Source organism: Lepus europaeus, chromosome 4, assembly GCF_033115175.1.
Source record: "Lepus europaeus isolate LE1 chromosome 4, mLepTim1.pri, whole genome shotgun sequence".
NCBI lineage: Eukaryota > Metazoa > Chordata > Mammalia > Lagomorpha > Leporidae > Lepus > Lepus europaeus.
In genome coordinates, this window is record NC_084830.1 from 1,788,230 (window position 1) to 1,813,401 (window position 25,172).

Genomic DNA, 25,172 nt, shown 5'->3' on the forward strand with positions numbered 1-25,172 from the left:
CACCTCCTGGCCAGTGCCTTCCTTGGCCGCCCCGGGAGGCGTGTGGGGTCCCCAAGTCCCATCTCTGCCTTGGGTCCTGTTTGGAGACTTCCCACCCCTCGGTTTCAGGGTTAGAGCGGCCGGCTGATTGCTGGGTCTTTTTTTTTTTTTTTTTTTTTTTTTTGTGGACAGTGAGAGAGAGAGACAGAGAGAAAGGTCTTCCTTTGCCATTGGTTCACCCTCCAATGGCCGCTGTGGCCGGTGCACCACGTTGATCCGAAGCCAGGAGCCAGGTGCTTCTCCTGGTCTCCCATGCGGGTGCTGGGCCCAAGCACTTGGGCCATCCTCCACTGCCTTCCCGGGCCACAGCAGAGAGCTGGCCTGGAAGAGGGGCAACCGGGACAGAATCCAGCGCCCCGACCGGGACTAGAACCTGGGGTGCCGGTGCCGCTGGTGGAGGATTAGCCTAGTGAGCTGCGGCACTGGCCTCTGGGTCTTTGTTTAGGCTCGCTGCAATGTCGTTTGGGATCAGGTGAATCCAGAGATGGATTTGAGGAGAAGCGACCTGCAGACCCGTCTTCCAGCCGCGGGCAGCATCACCCTTCACTCTCGCTGGTTTCTTCCCTCCAGCAGTGCCTTACAGGTCTCAGTGTGTGGCTCTTGTTACATTTTTAGCACAATTTTGTTAAATTTACCTTGAGGTTTTCATGCTTTTACACTCTTCTAAGTGGTACTATCTTTATTATTTATGTATTTATTTTAAAATAATCTTTTAATTCTATTTTAATATTGATTTATTTGAAAGGCAGAGTTACAGGGCGGGGGGGGGTAGGGAAGAGAGGGGAGAGAGAGAGAGAGGGTAGAGGTCTTCCATCATCCCACCAGCTGGTTCACTCCCTAGATGGCTGCAACTGCCAGGGCTGTGCCGATCCGAAGCCAGGAGCCAGGAGCTTCTTCTGAGTCTCCCATGTGGGTGCAGGGGCCCAAGGACATGGGCCATCTTCCACTGCTTTCCCAGGCCATGGTAGAGAGCTGGATCAGAAGTGGAGCAGCCGGGACTCGAACTGGCGCCCATATGGGATGCCGGCACTGCAGGTGGCAGCTTTACCTGCTACGCCACAGCGCCAGCCCGTGTATTCTTTGTTTAGTTTCATGTCAGGACGACGCAGTCTCGGTGATCCCAGTGTCCCTTCCTCTGTGTGGGGGGGAGGTCACGTCGGTGCCTTTCCCTGGCGTGTGCGGCCGTGCGGCCAGCACTGCTGTGAGCCGCCGGGGATGCTCCTGGCACAGACGGAACTCTCCTGGCCGCGGAGCTGTGCGGGGTCTGTGTCTTTTTGGCTCAGGTTTCATCACGAGCTTCGTCACCGCTGTCCAATCTGCTGGTACACGCCCTCCTGTCACCTCCCCGTCTTGGTGGCCTTGGCTCTTGGTCGTGAGCTCTGTTTCTCCTTGATTTCAGTAAATTGTGTCTGTTCAACGTTTCTAGATCGAATCCTTAAAGCATCATTACGATGATGGGAGAAAGAAGGGGAGACAGAGAGCGAGCTCCTGAGCCCCGCTCGCCGGAAGCCTGCGGCAGCCAAGCAGGGGTCCGTCTGGGTCTCCCCCGGGGCAGGGACCCAGCTGCCTCCCCCGAGTCAGGAGCAGGGCCTGAACCTGAACCCTGGGCCTGAACTTGAACCTGGTGCTTGGAGACAGGGGCTGTGCTGGGGTGTTGCCTGGTGGCTTGGCACTCGGCCCCGGGAGGTCCCAGGAGCAGGGTTTGTCCAGGCTTGGCAGAGGAGGCGCAGCTGTAGGAGGTGGAGCCAGCGGGGGCCGGGGGCCTGGGGCACCCTCAGGACTTGGCTTCATCTGGAAAGGATGGCGGTGGGGTTGGGGAGGGCCACAGGGGCTGGGGGTGGCAGGCAGGCTGCCGTGTTGCAGAACAAGCCCCCGCGAGTGGCTAGAGGAGTTGCTGTGGACCCCACAGCTGGTGGGACGCCAGCCAGCCCCTGGCGTCGGGATGGTGGATAGGGCCGCTCCTCCAAGATGCACAGAGCGAGGCCTGGAGCGCTGCTCGCCCCTCTGACTCCCCGAGGCAGCCAGGCAGTGGGTCTTGGGGTTGGGGGGGCTGGGGTCCCACAGTCTTCCTCGTGGGTCAGCACGTCGTGCCCCTTAGGGTGCAGAAGCCATCCGGGGGCTGCCTGCCGTGGTCCCTGCTTCCCGGGGTAGCTGGGGTTCCCCTGCAGCGAGACCACGCAGGTGACCACTGGGAGCCTCCTGGTGTCGCACCCGTCTCTGCTCAGGGCGGGCAGCTGGGGCTCTGGGTGGGAGGTGGGGGGAGTGGAGCTGCTGACGCCCTTTGTAGGGGTCTTGTCAGTGGGGGGCCTGGGGAGCGAAGGGACAGGGACGGGTGGCTGCAGGGGCCTGGGGAGGGAGGGGCGGGGAGGCTCTGGAGCCCCGGGGTGCCTTGTCCCCCAGCAGGAGGCTCAGGCTGAGAGAGGCCCTGGGCTCTGAGTTCCTCCCCACGGGAGTCCTGAGGTTGCTGGGAGCTGAGCCCCAGGGCTTCCCTGGAGAGGGGAGGGCCCGTGCCACAGAGCCCAGGCTTCCGTAGGTCTGGAAGGTTGGCCGGGCAGCGGCAGGGACTGGGATGTTGTGGGGCTCCGAGGTGGGGCTGTCATGGCTGTGTGAGGCCGGCCTGGGCCCTGGGGCCACATCGGGGATGGTGTTGTGCACATGGGTTGGACACAATCGCGGGCTGGCTCACAGGGGCTGTGGTGACGTAGGCACGTACATGTGTAGCCACAGCTGCAGCAGTCGCCAGGCCAGGAGTGAGGCTGCCCTGGGTCAGGGACCACACGGCTGCGGTCTCAGGCTGACGGCCCTGTCCCTGGCGCTGTCCGCCTTCCCTGGACCCTGGTGCCCAGGGCCCTTGGCCCGCTGCTGTAGCCACTGGTCAGGTCCCTCTCTCCATGGGCCACGTGCTCTGCCAGCACACATGGGTGTCGGGGAGGCTGGAGGCCAAGGCTCCGGGGATGTGTGGTTGTTTCCAGCCCAGGGGTGGCCTTTAAGGACACCCCCCTCCAATCTGGCTTCAGGCCTGAGTGGCCCCAGCTCTGACCTTTGACACAGGGTCCCTGCGGGAGCCACGTGCTGATGCTTAGACACACACAGAGACACAGAGACACAGAGACACAGGCACAGACACACGCACACAAACTCATAGACACGTGCAGGGACACACGCACAGTGACACAGGTGCACACAGCCACGCATGCACACGGGCACTCAGACACACAGAGACAGACGCACAGAGCACATAAACACACAGAACACAGCCCCACGGTGTGGAGCATCAAGTAGCAACCATGCAGCCAGGACATCAGAGGCAAAGGTTCCAGAATGATCCACGTGTCCCCCTTGCTTCTGCCCCCGGGGGCGTTTCCGTGCGTGGAGACCGAACGGCGAGGACCGGAGCTTCCTGCTCTTCCAGGGCGGGACAGACGTGTTCAGGGCCCTTGGCGTGAGCACTTGGGGAGTAAGAAGCAGCACGCCCCGGAGCTCAGCACGGCCGCCTCGGCTTCCTGCCGACCGGCGCGCTGCGTGCGTGCGTGCGTGGTGAGCCAGCCGAGGCGGATGTCAGTTTACCGAAAATTAACCGGAGCCGAGGCTCTCTCAGGAGCGCTGAGAAGAGAAAATTGGAGTTTGAGACCCACGGAGGCGGAAGGACTCTCAGAAACAGCGCGGGCCCTTGAAGGATTAGCGGCAGCCAGAAATAGAGCGGCCGCGAATGGCCACGACTTCCAGCTGCCGGGGACAGCTGGGGCCCTCCTGGAGGACAAGTCGGGTGCCTGGAGTCTTGAATCTTCCCCCCTCCCTCCTCCCTTCCTCTCCTCCCCCCCCTCCCCCAAGACAGGTCTTCCATTCTCTGGTTCACTCCCCAGGTAGCCACAGTAGCCAGGGCCGGGCCAGCAGCCAGGAGCCAGGAACCGCGTCCTGGTCTCCCACGCGGGTGCAGGGCCCAAGGACTTGGGCCATCCTCCACTGTTTTCCCAGGCATAGCAGGGAGCTGGATCGGAAGCCGGCAGCCAGACTTGAACCGGCGCCCACGTGCAGGCTGTACCACAGTGCCAGCCCCTAATATTTTATTTGGTGTCTGGGCTTTTAACCAAAATTGTCTGGGGTGCCAGGTGGCCGGGCCAGGTTACTGAAGCCCTAAGCTCCATCAGCAGAGCCTGGTCAGCAGCCGAGGCTGCCGCTGAGGTGGTCTGAAGACAGCGACCCTGTGGCGACGAGGAGAGAGCGGCAGCAGGGAAGAGGGAATCCAGGCACAGAGGGTTAGGTGCAGTCGGTCGGGGCAACCCCAAATGAGAGGGAGCAGCCGAGAGCCTCAGGGACCGAGACAGCAGGGAGGGAAGGCACCGGGGAACATAGTGGGGGGGGGGGGAATGAAAGGAATCACAGCGTGAGTGGCTGGAGTCCCGGAAGAACAGGACAGGCAGGATGGACAGGGACGGAGGTGAGAGGTGAGGGTGATGGACAGGGCGGGAGGATGGATGGAGATGGAGGTGAGGGTGATGGACAGGGTGAGAGGATGGATAGAGACAGAGGCGGGACGGAGACAGGTGGGAGGTGAGGGTGATGGGCAGGGCGGGAGGATGGACAGAGACGGAGGCGGGAGGTGAGGGTGATGGACAGGGCGGGGAGGATGGAGACGGAGGTGGGAGGTGAGGGTGATGGACAGGGCGGGAGGATGGACGGAGACGGAGGTGGGAGGTGAGGGTGATGGGCAGGGCGGGAGGATGGACAGAGACGGAGGCGGGAGGTGAGGGTGATGGACAGGGCGGGGAGGATGGAGACGGAGGTGGGAGGTGAGGGTGATGGACAGGGCGGGAGGATGGACGGAGACAGAGGCGGGAGGTGAGGGTGATGGACAGGGCGGGGAGGACGGAGACGGAGGCGGGAGGTGAGGGTGATGGACAGGGCGGGGAGGACAGAGACGGAGGTGGGAGGTGAGGGTGATGGACAGGGCGGGAGGATGGACGGAGACGGAGGCGGGAGGTGAGGGTGATGGACAGGGCGGGGAGGACGGAGACGGAGGCGGGAGGTGAGGGTGATGGACAGGGCGGGAGGATGGACGGAGACGGAGGCGGGAGGTGAGGGTGATGGACAGGGCGGGAGGATGGACGGAGACGGAGGCGGGAGGTGAGGGTGATGGACAGGGCGGGAGGATGGACGGAGACGGAGGCGGGAGGTGAGGGTGATGGACAGGGCGGGAGGATGGACGGAGACGGAGGCGGGAGGTGAGGGTGATGGACAGGGCGGGAGGATGGACGGAGACGGAGGCGGGAGGTGAGGGTGATGGACAGGGCGGGAGGATGGACGGAGACGGAGGCGGGAGGTGAGGGTGATGGACAGGGCGGGAGGATGGACGGAGACGGAGGCGGGAGGTGAGGGTGATGGACAGGGCGGGAGGATGGACGGAGACGGAGGCGGGAGGTGAGGGTGATGGACAGGGCGGGAGGATGGACGGAGACGGAGGCGGGAGGTGAGGGTGATGGACAGGGCGGGAGGATGGACGGAGACGGAGGCGGGAGGTGAGGGTGAGGACCTTCCACAGCCGTCTGGACACGCCGCGCTGCAGAGTGAGGAAGCTGCGTGGCCGACAGGACCACTTATCCTCTGTTGAGAAAACTGCCCCGGTCACATCACAGTACACATCTGAAAAGCAGAGAGAACCCACGAAGCCAGAGGAGAAAGTAGCATTGCTTTGAAGCAGAAACGAGACGGACGCCTGATTTTCTTTAAAAAAAAAAAAAAAAGCAATGGAATACAGAAGATGGTGGAGGCACATCTTTCTAAAAAGGTTTGTGAATTTATTTGAGATACACAGAGAGAAGGAGATACACGGAGAGAGAGAAAGGGAGAGAGAGGGAGAGACAGAGAGAGAGATCTTTCATCTGCTGGTTCTCTCCCCAGATGGCCGCCATGGCCAGGGCAAGGCTGGACTGGAGCCAGGAGCCAGGAGCTTCCTCTGGGTCTCCCACGTGTGTGCAGGGGCCCAAGCACTTAGGCCGTCTTGCACTGCTTTCCCAGGTACATTAGCAGAGAGCTGGATCGGAAGTAGAGCAGCCGGGCCTCCAACCTGTGCCCATATGGGATGCCAATGTCACAGGCTGGGGCTGTACCCGCTACACCACAGTGCCGGCCTGCAGACGCCTGTAAGATGGCAAAATACAGCCCTCAGGTCTGCGTCTGGTGAGCACGTTCCCCAGAGACGAGGCGTGAAAACCCTGGGGAAAGAGAAACGGCGCCTTCGTCACCCTCCGAGCCGCCGGACAGGGAAAAGAAGGCGACGCTGGCAGAAGCGGAGCTGGGCCGCGGTGGTGCCGCCTGGTGGTGTGACCAGGACGGGCCCCGGGTGCCTCTACAGCAGCTCCCAGACAGCAGGGGCTGGGGGCGGCTCTGCGTCCCTGGGGGCTTGGACCAGAACACGGATCCAGGATCGCCGCCCTGGCCAGGTCACGCGTGTGCAGTCACCAGGGTGGACGTCAGTGCAGTGGGCGGGGCCGAGGAGTGGATCCCGCAGAGCAGTTAACAATGGCGGACTCTAGCGGGAAGCTGCCCAGGCCGGAGGGGGGTCAGGGATGCGCTACTGGGTCTGCAACTCAGAAAGACAGAGCTCGAATGCCAATAATTCGATGTGGATGAAACGTGAAAATCCACAGAAAACCAGACTGACCGGGATGTGTGGAAAAAGTGGAGAGTGCGTATTTGTGGAAGAAATTAAATTGGTAATAAATATCCACAAAAGAAAAGAAAGGGCCACAGCCCTGCAGGGGACCCGTACAGTGTGTGTGGTCCGTGCCCTGTGCTCCCCCTGCAGGGGACCCGTCCAGTGCGTGTGGTCCGTGCCCTGTGCTCACCCTGCAGGGGACCCGTCCAGTGTGTGTGGTCCGTGCCCTGTGCTCCCCCCTGCAGGGGACCCGTCCAGTGCGTGTGGTCCGTGCCCTGTGCTCCCCCCTGCAGGGGACCCGTCCAGTGCGTGTGGTCCGTGCCCTGTGCTCACCCTGCAGGGGACCCGTCCAGTGTGTGTGGTCCGTGCCCTGTGCTCCCCCCTGCAGGGGACCCGTCCAGTGCGTGTGGTCCGTGCCCTGTGCTCCCCCCTGCAGGGGACCCGTCCAGTGCGTGTGGTCCGTGCCCTGTGCTCACCCTGCAGGGGACCCGTCCAGTGCGTGTGGTCCGTGCCCTGTGCTCCCCCTGCAGGGGACCCGTCCAGTGCGTGTGGTCCGTGCCCTGTGCTCCCCCCTGCAGGGGACCCGTCCAGTGCGTGTGGTCCGTGCCCTGTGCTCCCCCCTGCAGGGGACCTGTCCAGTGTCTGTGGTCCATGCCCTGTGCTCCCCCCTGCAGGGGACCTGTCCAGTGTGTGGTCCGTGCCCTGTGCTCCCCCCTGCAGGGGACCTGTCCAGTGCGTGTGGTCCGTGCCCTGTGCTCACCCCTGCAGGGGACCCGTCCACTGTGTGTGGTCCGTGCCCTGTGCTCACCCTGCAGGGGACCCGTCCAGTGTGTGTGGTCCGTGCCCTGTGCTCCCCCCTGCATGGGACCCGTCCAGTGCGTGTGGTCCGTGCCCTGTGCTCACCCTGCAGGGGACCCGTCCAGTGCGTGTGGTCCGTGCCCTGTGCTCCCCCCCTGCAGGGGACCCGTCCAGTGCATATGGTCCGTGCCCTGTGCTCCCCCTGCAGGGGACCCGTCCAGTGTGTGTGGTCCGTGCCCTGTGCTCACAGCCCTGGCGGAGGTGGAGGTGGAGGGAGGCTGGTGCCGCCAGGCAGCACCAGGGGTGGGATACAGAGAAGGGACATTGTACTGGGCGGAGTGGAGCCTGACAAGGTCCCAGCCTCGAGCGCCGTCGCATGGCCACGCAGGCGTTCACCTGAAGTCCTTCACGGACTCCGGCTCACAGGTAAGCAGAGCTGCCCATGAGGCAGGAGCCGGGGAGGCCCTGGGGCCACTGGCTTCAGCATTGCCTTCAGGGCAGGCGCCCCACAGGACAGCAGTGCCAACCATGCAGAGGGCGTGAGCCTGCCGGTGTTCCGAGCGACAGGGCATTTGTGCGACGCGTTTCTGATTTGCATCCCTAATATACAAAGATCTCTTACAAATCAATAAGAAAGCGACGGACAGTTCTATTTGCAAACCCAAGAAGGGCACGGGCACTGAGCCTGGCAGTTGGGCCCCGGCCTCTCAGGCTGGGCCCTGGCTGGAGCCTCAGCTCTGGCTCCAGCTCCCTGCCAAGGTGCACCCTGGGAGGCACAGGTGATGGCTCAGGAGCTTGGGGGCCCGCCGCCCGCATGGGAAACCTGGATTGGGTTCCCAGCTCCAGGCTTCTGCACAGCCCAGGGCCCGCTGTTGCCCGCACTTGGGGACTGGACCAGCACACAGCAGCTCTCCCTCTGCCTTTCTAATAAAACCAAACCACAAAGGGCGGAGGCCTGAGACGGCGCATCGTGGGAGGCTCCGACAGCCCTGTGGGCGTGCACCCACGGCGCCCGTGCTCAGAGAACCGGGCAGACGAGCCAGGGTGATGGTCACTGCACCTCGCGCCTGCCCACCAGGTGGACGCTGGGGTCAGCACGAAGGCCACCCGGCCACGCCAGGCCCAGCTGGGATGTGGTGTTGGGACGGCGTGAGCCGTGAGGAGGAGGCCGGGCCACTGCTTTGGAAGTCTGAGGATGTCACTGCTGTCCCTCGGTGGTCACACGGGGTTGGCTCCAGGACCCCCACGGGTTCCCAAGCCCCTGAGAAGTGGTGGAGCAGGCGTAGGTCCCGCACGTCGTCCCCTGCGCCCCGGGGTGTGGAGTCAGTGCCGTGCGGCAGCGAGGGGCCACTGTGCCACGTCCACTGGGGAACAGCGAGGAGCCACTCTGCCACGTCCATTGGGGAACAGTGACAGAAGCAGCCAGTACAGGCTCAGCACAGACACAGCTCCGGAGCAACGCTTTTCGTGGGCGGAGCCTGTGTGTGCCGGGCCGAGCTGCGGCGTTCACCCTGGGTTCTGGGTGGACTTGTCTGGCCGTGGCTGCCGGCGGCCTCCTGCTGTCCAGGGTCATGGACGTGGCCTGCTCTGCCTTTGTGCCACCATCTGTGTCCCCAGGCCATGGAGGCAGGCTGCCCGGGAGGCCCCTAGGTACGCCCGTCGGGATGTGGGGCACGAGCTGCCATGGAAGTCTGGGCCCAGGCCCTTCTGGGCCCAGGCCGGTTCTGAGCTGCCCCAGCTGAGAGCCCTTCGCGGCTGGGAGAACCTGCCCAGCCATCCGGCCCTGACAGAAGCTCCATTTCCCACGCGTGCCAGGGGCCGGCACCCCAACCCCCCCGCCAGGGTCCGAGTGGTCCTTTTCCAGAGCCCCTGACCCCGGGATGCCGGCTCCCTGCTCCCTGCGGAGGCCTTGGACAGACGATTCTGTGGGTGAGAACAGCCCAGCCCTGGCCTGGAGGAGCGAGCTGCCTCTGCCCCGCCGGGCGGCGTCTGCGCAGTGCTGGCTCCAGTCCTCAGAGCAGAGGCAGGGGCATGGCCGGCCGCGGTGGAGCTGGCCCCCTGCCCTCTGGGGAGGCAGGCCTGGCTCTCACAGAGGGGCTGCCATGGAGGGAGCGTGCGCCCTGCACACAGCACAGCTCCGGGACAGGCCCACAGCAGGCTGCCTGCACCACGCCTGACACCAGGGCTTTGGGGCTCGGGACCTGGGGTCAGCTCCTCAGCAGTGGGGCAGAGCCTGGGTGTCTCCTGTCGGGGAGGTGCCGGGGTCCCCAGTGATGGCGAGCGGCCTGGGCTCATGGGAGAGGCGAAGGCCGGGGTCCTGTGGTACAGGAGGCGGCACTCAGCAGGCTCCCTCCGCGTGACTGCACCCAGGACCGGGGTGTCTGCCCCCCCAGCTCACTGTGCCCCCAGGTAAGAGCTGTGAACTCGGAGTCGGCCCTAACCCCCGCTAACCAGGGGGTGCTGCCCGAGCAGCCGAGAGCAGGCGGCGACGATGGTCGCAGTAAGGGGGCCCTTGCCGGGGACGTCCACGCTGTCCTGGGGCTGCAGAGGGAGGAGAGCTGGGAAGCCTCCTGGGAAGCCCGGGGGCTGCTTCAGGTGGGCTGCTGGGGGCTTCTGCCGAGCGCGGATCCGGGCTTGTGCGCTTGACCACCATGGTGGGTGCTGGGTGGGGGCAGGTGGGTCCTATGCTGCCTCCGGCTGTGGGCGCACCCCTGGCGGGGGCTGGTGAAGTTGCATGTCCTGTCCAGGGGTCGGCATGGGGGTGCGGGCCTGCAGCTCCCGTGGCAGGTCTGAGGCGGCCGGGGAGAGGGTCCCGTGGTCAGGGTGGCCAGGGCCCAGGGGCGCCACCCGTGGTCTTGTTTGTGTCTTGTGCGCTCTCATCCTTACTGTCGACTTAGACGCTGGCCTGACCTTGTCTCGCATCCCAGCGAGGAACCGAGGCCAGGGTGGAGCACAGGCCCCCGGCCCCTGCCCTGCGCCTCTCCAGGTGCTGGGGGCCGACCCTTGCCCACAAGGCTGGCCTCTGCGCGCTGCCCCGCCCCCTCCCGCCCCCACCTTTGCTGCCTCCTTTCCCTGCTCTGTCTGTCCACAGACACCCTGCGTGGCTCAGCTGCCCCGTGGCCTGGTTCTCTGCCCTTCTCTTGCCCCGCCCCCCGCCATTTCCTGAAAGGGCCTCTCCCAGGTGGCCTGGGGCCCCTCCATCCAGGGCTCCTCCTGTCTACGTCCCCTCCGCCCAGGGGCTCCTCCTGTCTGTGTCCCCTCCGCCCAGGGGCTCCTCCTGTCTGTGTCCCCTCCGCCCAGGGGCTCCTCCTGTCTGTGTCCCTGCCTGTCTGTGGCTGCCTTGGGCAGAGCTGACGCCTTGCCTGCTCAAAGCACTTCCTCCCGAAGCATTCGGCACCTTCCTCCTCCCTTCCCCTAAGGCCCCGCGGGGGGCAGGGTGGTGGTGAGCAGGTGCCCCAGGCCTCTGCCCCCCCCCCCCGCCCCGGTGGTCTCCGTCTCATGTCTCTGCATGCCTCTGGAGCCTCCCTCCGGGACCCCAGCCTGGGGGTCCAGCTACCCAGTGGCCTCTTGGGGGTCTCTGTGCGGGGTCAGAGTTGCCCTGCTTCTTGAGGCTCCCAGGACTCCCTGTCACAGCTCAGGTCACACGCTGAGTGCCCCCGACTCCCCGTCGCCTCCCAGCAGCTGACCCGGCTCCCTGGCTCCCACTGGTCTCAGCGGTGTCCAGGGTGGCCGTGAGGCCCCAGCAGGCCGGGCATGCTTCCGTCCACGGCCCTCAATCCCGAGAAAAAGCCGGAGCCCTCGTGGGCCCCCAGGCCGTTCCGATCCCTCTGTGCTCAGTCTGGTGGCCGCTGCCCCGTGCTGTGGACTTGAACGCTAGGGGTTTGGACGTGACGGCGTGGGCAGCTCTGGGGCCTTGACTGGGAGGACTTGAGTGACCTGGGGACGTCTCTGCTCCCCGTGGGGCTGGGGCTGCGTCCACGCGGCTGCTTCTGACCTGGCCACCTCCTGGCTGCTTGGGGCTCCATCTGAGGGCAGCCCGGGGGAAGCTGCTGGGCTGCCCGGGCCCAGGGAGAAGACACAGCTCATGCCAGTGGCAGGGCTTCTGTGTCCACGGCCAGGTTCAAGGTCACTGCAAGGGCCCTGTGTGGCCCGGGGCCTGCTGGGGTCCCGTGGTTACCTAGCTTGGGGGGACCACTCAGTGCGCTCCGCGTTCTGCACGTCAGTGTTTCAAGGGCAAGACCGAGGCGACCCCTGCTCCCTGCAGCCCGGGCACCAAGGGAAAGGCTGGTGGCTCACGGCCAGAACGACCCCGGGGTCTGCCCACACCTCACGGCTGCATCCTGAGTTCCAGGTCCTGACAGAGGCAGCCCGAGAAACCAGGCCACATTTCTGACGTAGCCTTGGAAGCCCTGCGGCGTCTCTTCTACCACATTCTGTTGGGCCAGGCCCCAGAGGGCGACCATCACCCCCCACCTCAGGGGAGGGGAGTCAGAGCCCTTCGTGGGAGGAGTGTGTGGGGAGACTGGTGTGGCCGGTTCTGAGGTATGGCTGGCCACGCCCTCGAAGCCACACTCCTCCCACCACGCCCTCTCCCTCCCAGCCACGCCCTCTCCCCCATGCCATGCCCCTCCTGGCCACGCCCTCTCCCAGCCACACCTTCTCCTGGCCACCCTGGCCTCCTGGGTCCCCTGTCTGGTCCTGGTTCCTCCACACACACTGCAGCATCTCCTCCCTTTGGCCTTCCGGTTTGGACTCTGATGTTCCCCGTCCGAAATCCCAACGCCCCCTGAGCTTTTCCTAGGAGCTGCTGACTGTCGGGATATCTGCTGTCAGGCGTCTTCTCCACCTGTGTGCAGGCTCTGTAAGGGCGGGGACTTGGTCCACTCTCATCACTGCTGCGTGCAGCACTCAGCAGGTGGCCTGCACTAGGTGGGCACCCACAAATGGGGTGTGTGTGAGAGCGTGGGTGGGTGGGTTAGTGGATGTGTGCAGGGTTGGTTGGATGGATAAATGAGTTGGTAGGTGGATGGGTGGGTGGACGAGTGGGCAAACACATGGGTCGGTGAATGGATTAACAAGTGGGTTGGTGGGTGGATAGATGGATGGACGGGTGGGTGGGTGGGTGTAGGAATTAGTGGATGGATGAGTTGGTAGATGGGTGAGTGGATGCATGGGTGGATAGATGGGTGAGTGAGTAGATGATGGGGGGTGGGTGGATGGATGGGTGGATAGGTGGGTGGGTGGGGGGGTGTAGGAATGAGTGGATGGGGTGGATAGATGGGTGAGTGAGTAGATGATGGGGGGGTGGGTGGATGGATGGATGGATAGGTGGATGGGTGGGGGGGTGTAGGAATGAGTGGATGGATGAGTTGGTAGATGGGTGAATGGATGATGGGGGGGTGGATGGGTGGATAGGTGGGTGGGTGGATGTAGGGATGAGTGGATGGGGTGGATAGATGGGTGAGTAGATGATGGGGGGGTGGGGGGATGGATGGGTGGATAGGTGGGTGGGTGGGTGGGTGTAGGGATGAGTGGATGGATGAGTTGGTAGATGGGTGAGTGAGTAGGTGATGGGGGGTGGATGGGTGGATGGACAAGAAGTTGATGGATGCGTGGACGAGCAGATGGATGTGTAGGGAGAGGGATATCTGGGTGGGCGAGTGGACGGATGGATGAGTGGGTGGGTGGATGGGTAGATGGGTGGATAGATGGACAGGTGGGCTGGTGGGTGCATGGGTGGATAGGTGGGTGAGTAGGTAGGTGGATGGCTGGGTAGATGGGTGGAAGGTAGATGAGAAGGTGGATGAGTGAATGAGCATTGGATGTGCAGGTAGATGGGTGAGTGGGTGGGTGGGTGGGCGGGTGGATGTGGGTGAGTGGCTGGGTGCACGGGTAGATGGATGGGTGGATGGATGGGTGCACGGGTAGATGGATGGGTGGATGGGTGGGTGGATGGGTGGATGGGTGGGTGGATGGGTGGGTGAGTGGGTAGATGGACAGATGGGTGGGCGGGTGGATGTGGGTGAGTGGCTGGGTGCACGGGTGGATGGGTGGGTGGATGGATGGGTGGATGGATGGATGGATGGGTGGATGGGTGGGTGGATGGGTGGATGGGTGGGTGGATGGGTGGGTGAGTGGGTAGATGGACAGATGGGTGGGCGGCTGGATGTGGGTGAGTGGCTGGGTGGGGATGGGTGGGTGCAGTCGTGAGTGGGACGTGGAAGATTTGTGTCGGAACAGAAGGGCTCTGCTGCTGTCACCCACAGTGCACTCCGGCTCTCCGAGAGCGAGCGGTCGCCCTCCCTGATTGTAGTGGAGATGAAAAGGAAGTCACATCACTCGGCCTGGGCCACACAGCCCAGGCGTGGCGGAGCTGGGCTTGGGGCCACGTGGCCGGGCCCGGAGCAGGGCTGCCCATGTTCTGATGGCTGCCTCTCAGCCACCGCTCCGTCAGATGACAGTGATGGAGGGATGGGACCCAGGCCACCCCACGGGCCGGAGGCTGAACCCCAGAGCCAGGAGCACAAGAGCCAACCCACGGAGCCCAGCTTGCCCGGGAGCCCCTCCCCTGCCTCGGGGGGCACAGGTGGGCACAGGGCTGCTGTCTGGCTGGAACAAGGTGGGCATACGCCTGCGCCCCATGGCAGCAGGTAGCAGGCTGGCTGGCTCTGTGCGCCTGACAGTTCCCAGCCTGTCTGCCTGCTGGCCCGGTTGCTGCGCCCGCTCCTGGCTCCTTCCCTGAGCCCACCTCACCTGCTGCAGCTCTGGAGTACGCAGTGGCGTCACCTGACTCAGGTGCTGGGAGCACACCGGCTGCTCTGTTGCCATGGCTACCTGGCAGGCCCTGGAGGAGGGGAGGGGGTGAGGAGCGCCCAGAGGGGGAGGGCTGAAGGCCCAGAGCCCAGCGGGGCCTCCCCCGTAGCAGCGTTTTGACCAGCGGGGCTCACCTGTGACTTCCGCGGCGTGAGTGCCGTGAGGCACGCGGTGGTTGCCGGGCAGGAGGCGGGGAGCGCGGGGTGGAGGAGCTGCCGTGGTGATGCTTCTCTTCCGGTCCGTGGACGCGGCAGGGACACCACACACGCTGTCACCGTGCTGTGCCCCGCGGCCTCTGCCAGGCACTTATTCCCCAGTGCAGAGAGAGGAGGCTCCGTGAGAGGTGCGAGGAGTCCTGGCTGTGGAAGCCTTTGGAAACTTGAGGTGTTTTGGTCTCTCCCTTGCTCTCTGGCTGCCTAGCGCCCACCACCCTCCAGCACCACAGAAAGCTCTCTCCCGGGGCAGCGCCAGGACCCGGGCGGGGGGCTTCTGGGGTCCCAGCCTCCAGCCCGGCCTTGCTGCTCTCACCGCTGGGCTGAGGGCTGGATTCGGCCTGGCACTTGGCTCCGGGTGCCCAGCTGTCAGGCCCCATCAGCTCTGGCCGTCTTCTGCCCAGTGCCCACTCGGTGACCTCGGGCCACCCTGGGGCCTTGTCATTAGGGCCCAGGGTGTGCACCTGCCCCAGTCTGCTGCAGCACGGGGTCACGTTGACCCCCCCCACCCCCACCCCGTCTCTTCTGCCGGCAGGCGTCAGCTGCGGCGTGAGTGTGAGCCCTGGGAAGCCCCAGAGTCCGGCGTGGTCCTGCAGGAAGCCACGAAGACTGGAAATGCCCCAGGCCCCTGCTCCCCCAGTGTGGTGCTCCCAGTCCTGGGCTTGTGTGGGAGGCGGCCACCTCACCTTGTGGGGCCCTGGCTTCCAGCAGTGGCCCTGGGTGTGGGTGAGGAGGTGTGTGTGGCCCCACGCTCACAGCCCCCTGCCCACTGCCTGCCTGTGAGGTCCTTGGGGGGCCTGGGTCTGCAGGGCCTTGGAGAGGGTGCCCTGCACCTGCACCCCGCCCCTGCCCAGGTGCTGAGCAGCCCTGTGAGGGCAGAGGGATGAGACCAGCGTCTTAACCCCAGGATGCCCACAGTGAGGAAGGAGAGGCTTCCCTGGAAGCTGGCCTCACACCCCACAGCTGGGTGTGGCTGTCACCGTGCTGTCACCAGGCATCCCGAGGGCCAGCGTCGGGGGTGCCCACAACTTGGTCCTGTGCAGCCTGGGCCACCCAGAGGGTGCTGGCAGTCTCGCTGTGTCCCCCACCCAGCCACGGTGCAAAGAGCATTTGGTGTGTCTCAGCCCGTGTTACGACAGGCTCGTCACTGTCCCCAGAAGCCCAAGTCCAGCAAGGAGGGGTCGAGGCCCCTGGCTGTAGCTCCGGCCCGGAGAACGAGTCCCCTGCTCCCCATCCTGCCGTGGCCACTGCACTGCTGCCAGGGTGCTCGGCTGGGACAGTGGGGACTGGGTGGCACCTCTAGGCAAGGTGGACACTGTCCTCGGCCACGGCCCCTACTCAGGACAAGCCAGGGCTCTGCCGGGTATGGCCGTGGCAAAGCCATGCAGTGGCCACAGCTGGAGTTCCCAAGTTGGTATATATCTGTGGCTGCTGTGGCCGCTGGAGCTCGCGGGGGCTCCCCCGAGGCCTGGAGCGGGAGCCTCGGTGCCCTGCTGCCATGCCAGGGCTGTTGTCACACGTGGGGACCCTGTGTCCCCTCCCCAGTGGCTCCGCTGATTAGAGTCGGCACTGCTCAAAGCAGAGACTACCCAGCTCCGTGGCCGTGGCTTCTGGCTGCTCCGGAGTCCACCACACCGCACAGCCCAGGGGTGCTGGGCTCACAGTCCGGCCCCCCACTTCCTCCCCGCCCCCTCTTGCTGGGCAGGGGCACAGAGCGATGCCTCCCACCAGGGTCTCGGCAGCACGAGCCAGCACGTGGCTGCTGCTGCTCACAGGAGGGGGTGTGGTGCGTGCAGCCCAAGCCCGCGATGGGGCCAGCTGCCATCCCTGGTGCTGGGCGGGGCCGCAGGGGGCAGCGTCGGGGCTGTGGTCAGCCTGCCCCTGGGTCTGGCCACACAGGTTGGCAGTTGGTGCCCTTGGCGAGTGGCTTTCCTCGCCTGCCGCTGTGACGTGGGTGACAGCCTGTGCCGTGCGCGGGGCGGGGAGCTGAGTGAGTGGCCGGGCTCAGGGCTCACTGCAGCTGCACAGGCGCCCAAGTTGAGGCTGGCATGGGGTAGGGGTCCGCGCCTGACCTCTCCGGGGTTGGGTTGGTCTCTGGAGGCGGGGCCAGCAGAGCCAGGAGCCTCCTCTGGTGGCCCCAACACCTCCGTCTTGGGGAGAAACCCACGCTGGTGTCAGCCAGCAACCTCACCACGAGCAGCCATGAGCAGGAGACCGGATGCCACTGGGCGGGACCCCAGCACCCAGCTGCTGCCTGCATGGCCCCTGCAGCACGACCCTGGCCCCTGCTCGCCTGTAACTGAATTGCAATGGGTGGCACGCGCCGGGCTCAGACCCCGTGAGCTGCATCATTTCCCAGAGCACGCCTAAGGAGGGAGCGAATCCCCCTGGGATGCTTTGCCTTGGGGTGAAGTGACCTTGCAGAAATCAATCCTGGCTCTGGAGTAAGCCGCAGGGTGGGTGGGCGTGCTGGTGCGGGGGTCACGGCCACCCCTTCCCGCCCCTCGTACCAGGCCCTGTGTGAGGCTCAGTGTGGCCAGTGCCCTCCCGGCTGGGGAAGCACAGCAGCTCAGAGGCAGACGGCTGCCCGGCACAGGAGCCGTCTCTGGGCAGCGTGGTGGTCAGGGGAGGGGGGGACACGGGGGTCCCAGAGGTGACAGGACCCCTGGAGCCCCACACTCGCCTCTGCTGTGCCGTCACCACAGCCCCTGCTGCGTGGACTGGACATGGTGTGGCCACGAGCCTCCCCAGCATCCTGGCCACTTTGTGGGCAACAGGAGCTGGGATGAAGACACACGGTGTGGGTGGCACGGAGGCAGCGAGAGCCAGGGACCCACTTTCTGTCTTTACCTCCTGCTCTGTCTTTGGCCCTGACAGGACAGCCGTCACCTACTCACTCATCCCCGCCCATCCGTCCGGCGTCCACCCACTCACCAATCCATCATCCGCCAATCCATGCATCCGTGCACCTGTCCCTCCAGTCCCCAGTCCATCTGCTTCTCCACCCCCGATCTGTGTCCAGGGTCAGCGTGCACGCTGGACAGACCATCATGCCCTGCCCTGCTCCCTGTCCGCTCCCCTGCCCCCATGGCACCGGTGCCCTGGAGCCTGGAGGGACTGTGCCCTCCTCTGGCAGCTCACCATCCCCACCTGAACCCCTGGGGCCACCTCAGCCTCTGGGCTCGGGGCGATGCTCGCTCAGACCCTGCCATCCCCTCTGCTGCCGCCTCCTGCTGGTCCACACGCCTCCACCCTCCATGGAGCTGGGCCTCTGGGACTTGGCTTTTCCTGGGGAGGCTGCTGGAGGCCCCAGAGCAGGAACCGGAGGGCCATGAGGGGACGGGTGGCAGGATTCAGCCTCACAGGCCCCAGTGGTGGCCATGACAGACCCCGGAGGCCCTGACCTGCAGCTGCTGTGGTGTGTTTGACCGACACACGTGGGCAGGGTCAGTGCGGCTTGCGAGAAAGATCAGCATGGCCCCCAGCCCAGCAAGAGTGGGAGAGGAGACTCAGGGGCTTCCCATGTCCGTGGGGTGCGCACCGGGAAAACCCAGGCGTGGATCGCACATTTCTCTGCACCCAAACGAACTTGTCTTCAAATCAGTTTCCTTAAACTTGCTGGAGCCCCATTAAACAAGCGTGAACAAACCCGAGTGCGTGAACAAAGGGGGAAGGAGAGGGGTGACAGGCAGGGGAGCTGGGGGAGCCGCCGGGGCTCAGGTGCGGCTTCCAGAGCTGCCTGAGCAGTGTGCATGGAGACGGGGAGAGCGCGTGCAGTCAGGGTGGTGGGCCTGGGGGCCGGGGGGCGCAGCGTCCACCACTCACGAGAGATGCAGCGCACAGGACAGAACAGGCGACGGGCGGGGGGGGGGGGGGCGGATAAGGAAAGCTGTTTCAGTCAAGCCCCGCGAGAGGAAGCCTGGGTGCCACGCGCATTTCAGGTACGATGGACAGGATGACAGAAGTGCAGGTGGGCTGAGCCCACCCAGAGGGCACGAGGACCCCGAGCTTGCGTGCACCTCCTGAAGCAGCTCACGAGAAATGAAGCCAAAGTGGGCCGGACCGTGTGCAGCGTGGACAGAGCCCTCGTGGCAGCGGGGGTGGGTTCCATGCGTGCTCCTCGGTGATCGACACGGGGGAAGTGGCCGCACGCTTACCGAGGCTGCAGGACCCAGCGGGGACAGCAGAAGACTCCCGTGCCCCGGAGGACCTGGGTCAGGTTCTCCCATCCCGACGGGGCTGGGGCGTGAGGCACACGTCAGAGCTGTCCAGGGCGAGCGGTACAGACTGCACTCCCAAGGAAGCTGCCAGGAAAACACGGTCACAGCAGCCGTGAACAAGACGGGCATCGTGTGCTCAGTCCTGGAGGACACGGGTCCAAGAGCAGCCATCACGGGTGTGCAGGCTCGTGGCTGTGTGCAGTCCCCACGCATGTGCAGGCTTGTGGCTGTGTGCAGTCCCCATGCGTGTGCAGGCTCATGGCTGTGTGCAGGCTTGTGGCTGTGTGCAGTCCCCACGCGTGTGCAGGCTCGTTGCTGTGTGCAGTCCCCACGCATGTGCAGGCTCGTGGCTGTGTGCAGGCTCGTGGCTGTGTGCAGTCCCCACGCGTGTGCAGGCTCGTGTCTGTGTGCAGGCTCGTGGCTGTGTGCAGTCCCCACACGTGTGCAGGCTCATGGCTGTGTGCAGAGAGAATCCCGACCAGCAGTGAAAATCATGCAGCCAGAACGTGCGAGTCCTCGGAGGGGAAGAGTGGCCTTCAGTGCTTGTGCGGCAAGAGGAGAGCTGCAAACCAGTAACTAGGACGTTGGAATGCGGTTTTCAAGACCCACAGAGAGCACTGGGGGAGAGGGAGAACAGGCATAAGGGGCAGACTGTGGTGGGTGCTGTGAGTCCACACACATGTGCACACTCATGCACGTAGCACACACAGGCACACACAGCACACATGTGTACACACAGCACACCCATGTACACATGCATGCACATGGACACGGCACACACAGGTACACATAACACACACCTACACATGTACACATGTGCGCACACAGGCACACAGCACACACAGCACACACAGCACACCCACATACACACAGGGACATAGTGCACACACATGTACACATAACACACCTGTACACATATATACATGCACACACAAGCACACGCAGCACACACGCTGACACAGCACATATATGTACACAACACACACGGGGCATAGTGCACACATAACACACCTGTACACATATATACATGCACACACAAGCACACGCAGCACACACGCTGATACAGCACATATTGTACACAACACACACGGGGCATAGTGCACACATAACACACCTGTACATATATACATGTACACACAAGCACATACAGCACACACACTGACACAGCACATATATGTACACAACACACAAGGGGCATTGTGCACACATAACACACCTGTACACATATATACATGCACACACAAGCACATACAGCACACACGCTGACACAGCACATATATGTACACAACACACACGGGGCATAGTGCACACATAACACACCTGTACACATATATACATGCACACACAAGCACACGCAGCACACACGCTGACACAGCACATATATGTACACAACACACACGGGGCATAGTGCACACATAACACACCTGTACACATATATACATGCACACACAAGCACACGCAGCACACACGCTGACACAGCACATGCACACAGATGTACACTGCACACATGCACACACACGGACTTCACAAAACCCAGGGAAATGGAAGTCAAAGATGAGTTTAATTTTGCAAAGAAATGTTGAAATCAGTGCCTTTCCTTAAGCTGCACTCCCCACCACTCGCACCCTCGTCTATTTATTTCTTCATTTCAGCTCCCACAGCCTCCACAAAGCCGAGATCTGAGTGCCACCCAGCAGATTGTACCGCTGACCCAGGGCTTGATGGCGGAAATTGACAATACCTGGACAAGTCCAGAAACCCCAGCCAGCAGAGGTGGGACCCTGGAGCCCAGAGAGGCAGCCGTGGGACCCTGGGCCACAGAGAGGCAGCCGTGGGACCCTGGGCCACAGAGAGGCAGCCGTGGGACCCTGAGCCACAGAGAGGCAGCCGTGGGACCCTGGGCCACAGAGAGGCAGCCGTGGGACCCTGAGCCCAGAGAGGCAGCTGTGGGACCCTGGGCCACAGAGAGGCAGCCGTGGGACCCTGAGCCCAGAGAGGCAGCCGTGGGACCCTGGAGCCCAGAGAGGCAGCCGTGGGACCCTGAGCCACGGAGAGGCAGCCGTGGGACCCTGAGCCACAGAGAGGCAGCCGTGGGACCCTGAGCCACAGAGAAGTAGCCGTGGGACCCTGGGCCCAGAGAGGCAGCCGTGGGACCCTGGGCCACAGAGAGGCAGCCGTGGGACCCTGAGCCCAGGGAGGCAGCCGTGGGACCCTGAGCCACAGAGAAGCAGCCGTGGGACCCTGGGCCACAGAGAAGTAGCCGTGGGACCCTGGGCCACAGAGAAGCACGGTTGCTGACGGAGACTCTGACTAAGAGGCCCCGCGAGTTCCGTAACCACCGAAGGAGCCGAGCCCTTGGGAAGCCGGGCCCAGCACGAAGGCGGGGGGCCAATAAGGTTGTTTTTTTTATTTTTGACAGGCAGAGTGGACAGTGAGAGAGAGACAGAGAGAAAGGTCTTCCTCTGCCGTTGGTTCACCCTCAGATGGCCGCCGCGGCCAGCGCGCTGCGGCCAGCGCACCGCGCTGATCCGATGGCAGGAGCCAGGTGCTTCTCCTGGTCTCCCATGGGGTGCAGGGCCGCCAACAAGGTTTTCAGTGTTCTGCCCCACGTCCACGGAAGACGTGCGACCTTGCAGAGACCTTCTAGAAAGGAGAGAACCGGAGCTTGGTAATGCGAAGTCAGAGCCGGCTGTCATGGGCATCAGTGCGAGACCCCAGACCCACGAGGACCACGGGACGGCTGAATCCGGCCGTGCGGGCAAGTGTCGGGTCCATCCTGGAGCTGACCCACGTGGGCCATTCGAGTCTTTATTCCTTCTCGCAAGCCAGCACCACAGTGGCCGTACAAATCAGAAAAGTTGTGACGGTCACGTGCAGGGTCCTGGGACTGCCAGCGCTGAAGCACATTTAGATTAAAAGAAAAAAACTTGGCAAAATAATAAGACTGGAGCTTCTTAGATGATGAGAGTTTTCTACCAAAATCCAACAGCAACGATTCATGGAGGAAAATTAGGAGCCTCCCTTGAGAGAAGGTGCCGGGCAGGGCATAGGAAATGCAACAAGGGGGCGGCGCTGGGCACAGTGGGTGAGGCCAGCGGCACCGCCCACAGCCCACATGGGCACCAGTGCAAGTCCTGGCTGCTCCACTTCCGATCTAGCTCTCTGCTGTGGCCTGGGAAAGCAGTGGAAGATGGCCCAAGTGTTTGGGCCCCTGCACCCACATGGGAGACCCAGAAAAAAGCTCCTGGCTCCTGGCTTCAGACCTGTCCAGCTCAGGCCATTGCAGCCATTTGGGGAGTGAACCAGCAGATGGAAGACCTCTCTCTCTCTCTCTCTCTCTCTCTCTCTCTGTCTGTCTTTCTTCCTCTTCTCTTTGTGTAACTCTGACTTTCAAATACATAAATCTTTTTTTTTAAGAAGAACCACAATGCAGGGTGCAAGACCTGGGAAGGGAGACACATCGATTGTTCCAGAAAGGTCCTGGGAAAATGAGCATTTGCGCCGGAGGCTCCGTCTAAATCAAGATTCGGGACTGAAATGCATTTGTGTGCATGGTGAGCTGGGTTTGAAAACGCCATTTACGGCAGTGACAAATACGGCGGATGGGGGGAACCCCCTGTGAAGACAACCACAGGACTGCAAGACACGGAGGAGACCCAAGCAAGGAGCCAGCAGCCAGCAGCACACGGGCCACGGCGCTGGGGCAGAGCCCGCACGAGTGCTGCTTGCTTGTGTCCAGGATCGCTGAGGTCCGGGTGAGGCGGGGGCCCAGCCACTGCTGGGCGAGCTTTGGGCTTGGGGCCAGTGGTGGGTGAGGAGGGTGGCTGAGCTCACCCAAGTCCTAGAGGTGGCCCCGGCTGCCGTGTGCCTCGAGGGAGGACAGAGCGGAGCTGTCCGGGGGCCCAGCCGCTCACCTGCCCCCGTGCTCATGTTCCCCCCCTTTGTCTTTCCTTCCACGCCCTCGCCCTCGCCCTCTCTCTTTAAATGCTCTGGTGTCTGTCACCAGTCCCTGACGTGTCCGCAGCCACTGTCCTGAGCTGGTTGATTTTTTCCTGTGCTTCCTTGTAGAGCTAAGCGTTCAAAACCTCCTGGATTTTGTTGGCTGCCTCTGCGTGCCAGGCTGCGGTTCGAGGACAGGGGAATCACGGGGGCCTTCCTGGAGGAGCGGCAGGTGGGCTGCACTCAGGGCGTGAGGTGTGCATGTGAGGGAAATGGGCAGGAGGAGTGTGGCCTCTATAGGAGCGGGCACCCGGCCAGGGAGGGCCCGGCTGGGGGAGGGGCGGAGACTCAACCTCTCACCCCTGTGCCTCAAAGTCAGGTCCCTTCCCAGGCCAACCTGGGCATTTGCCGAGGTTCAGACGCCAGGTGGCCCAGCGGGGGTTGTGAGTCCCTACCTGCCCCCCCCCCATTTTGGTCCTAGGCGCATGAGTGGCCCCATGGAAGCAGCCAGGACCTGGGGGGAAGGCGCAGGACTCAGAGCCCCCAGCAGCCTGGCTGTGGGGGAGGGGCGCGTGTTTGGGCCCAGGATCCAGTTGGGGTTCACCAGGCAGCGTCTGAAGCGAGGCTGAGCCCTGATCGGCTCGTCTGGGGCCCTGTGCGGCTGCTGGGGAGGGGCAAGGGGATGTCTCCAGCCTGGGGGGCCGGGGACAGGGGCGGAGAGGCCACCTGCTCCCAATTCAGTGAGCCCAGACCCTGTGCCGGCCACGCAGGCTCTCGTGGTGCCCGCTGGGCCACCAGCCCCTCTCCAGGGAAAGCCAAGCCAAAGGCAGCCCCAGAGGAGGACTTGAATCCCTCTGTGCACTGAGCAAACAACCTGCCACCACCTGCTGCACCTGCCCGCCACCTGCCAGCCCAAGGCGCCCCCTGCCGAGCCTCCCACAGGGCCACACCCCAGGGCGTGCTCCGCGGCGCGTCAGCCACACAGACCTGGGTTTGAGCATGCATGGGGGTGTGTGTGCCCTGAGTGACCAGCATGTGCATGTGTGTGTGTCGGCGTGTGTGACCCCTGCTGGGCAGGGCGGGGCACAGGGGCAGGGCCGGCCGAGTGGCAGGAAGGGCTTCTGCAGGGGAGGCTGGAAGCCAGTGAGTGGCTTCCCGGGGAGAATGGGGCTGGGCACAGCAGGCAGAGGGAGGGCAGCGGCCCAGGGCCAGGCCCCCACCCGGGCCGTGCCAGGGGCCTGAAGGACAGGCCCCTGTCCAGGGTCTGAGCCTCAGAGTGGGGCAGTCTCTGCCTCCTGCCCGCCTGACCCCTGCAGCAGCAGGGAGCCGCCTGTGCTCCTGAGCAGGTGGACAAAGGCTGGGCAGCCGTCAGAGTGGGGTCGGTGGGGAGGAGACTCTGAGGCCCCTGGGCTGCGGGAGGCGGCTGCCAACGGCTCCAGGGCCAACTCCGGGCTCCCTGACTGGCCCAGGATTCTGGCTGCTCACGGCCTGCTGTCCAGGAGACTTGTGGGTGGAGAGCTTGCTCACCAGGGGCGGGGGGCGGTGCCCCTCAGCACCACCCCTGCGGGACTCTGGTCCTGCCCACCTGTCATGGCTTTGGCTGCAGGAAGAGGTTCCCTGTGCAAGGTCACCCCGAGGTGAGTGGGAGTTGCGACACTGCCTGCAGCAGGGGGTGATGGGGGGACAGTGCCGTGTGGCGGGGCGTCTGCCTATGACAGGAGCATGGGTGTGAGTGTGGGAAGGTCCCTTTCACGGCAGAAACAATGCAGTTCCCTTGTCAGCAGCTGTATGCAAATTGCATGCAAATGAGCCTTTGCCTCCCCTACCTGTGGCCCAGACCAGCCCAGTCTCGCTCCCTTGCTCCCCGCCTTGGGGACCGTGCTGGGCGGCTGCCAGACTTCATCCACGTGCCGGCTGACCCTGCCTGCAACGGGGCAGAACTGGGCTCTAACCCGGCTCTGGAGTGACTGCCTGTGTGGGGCTTGGAGCCCATTGCTTCGTCCCCGGGCACCTCTGGAAACAATGCCAACAGTACTGGCAGTGACGGCTGGCACTGGTGAGACAGGGCAGTGCTGGCAGTGGTCAGAGGGACAGTGGTGATGCTGATGGTGGTGTTGATGGTGGTGGTGATGGTGGTGGTGGTGGTGGTGATGGTGGTGGTGGTGGTGGTGGTAGTAGTGATGATGGTGGTGATGGTGGTGGTGGTGGTAATGGTGGTGATGGTGGTGGTGATGGTAGTGGTGGTAGTGATGGTGGTGGTGATGGTGATGATGATGGTGGTGATGGTGCTGATGGTGGTGGTGGTGGTGATGGTGGTGGTGGTAGTGATGGTGGTGGTGATGGTGATGATGATGGTGGTGGTGGTGGTGATGATGATGGTGGTGGTGGTGGTGATGGTGGTGGTGGTGATGGTGATGATGATGGTGGTGATGGTGCTGATGGTGGTGGTGGTGGTGATGGTAGTGGTGGTAGTGATGGTGGTGGTGATGGTGATGA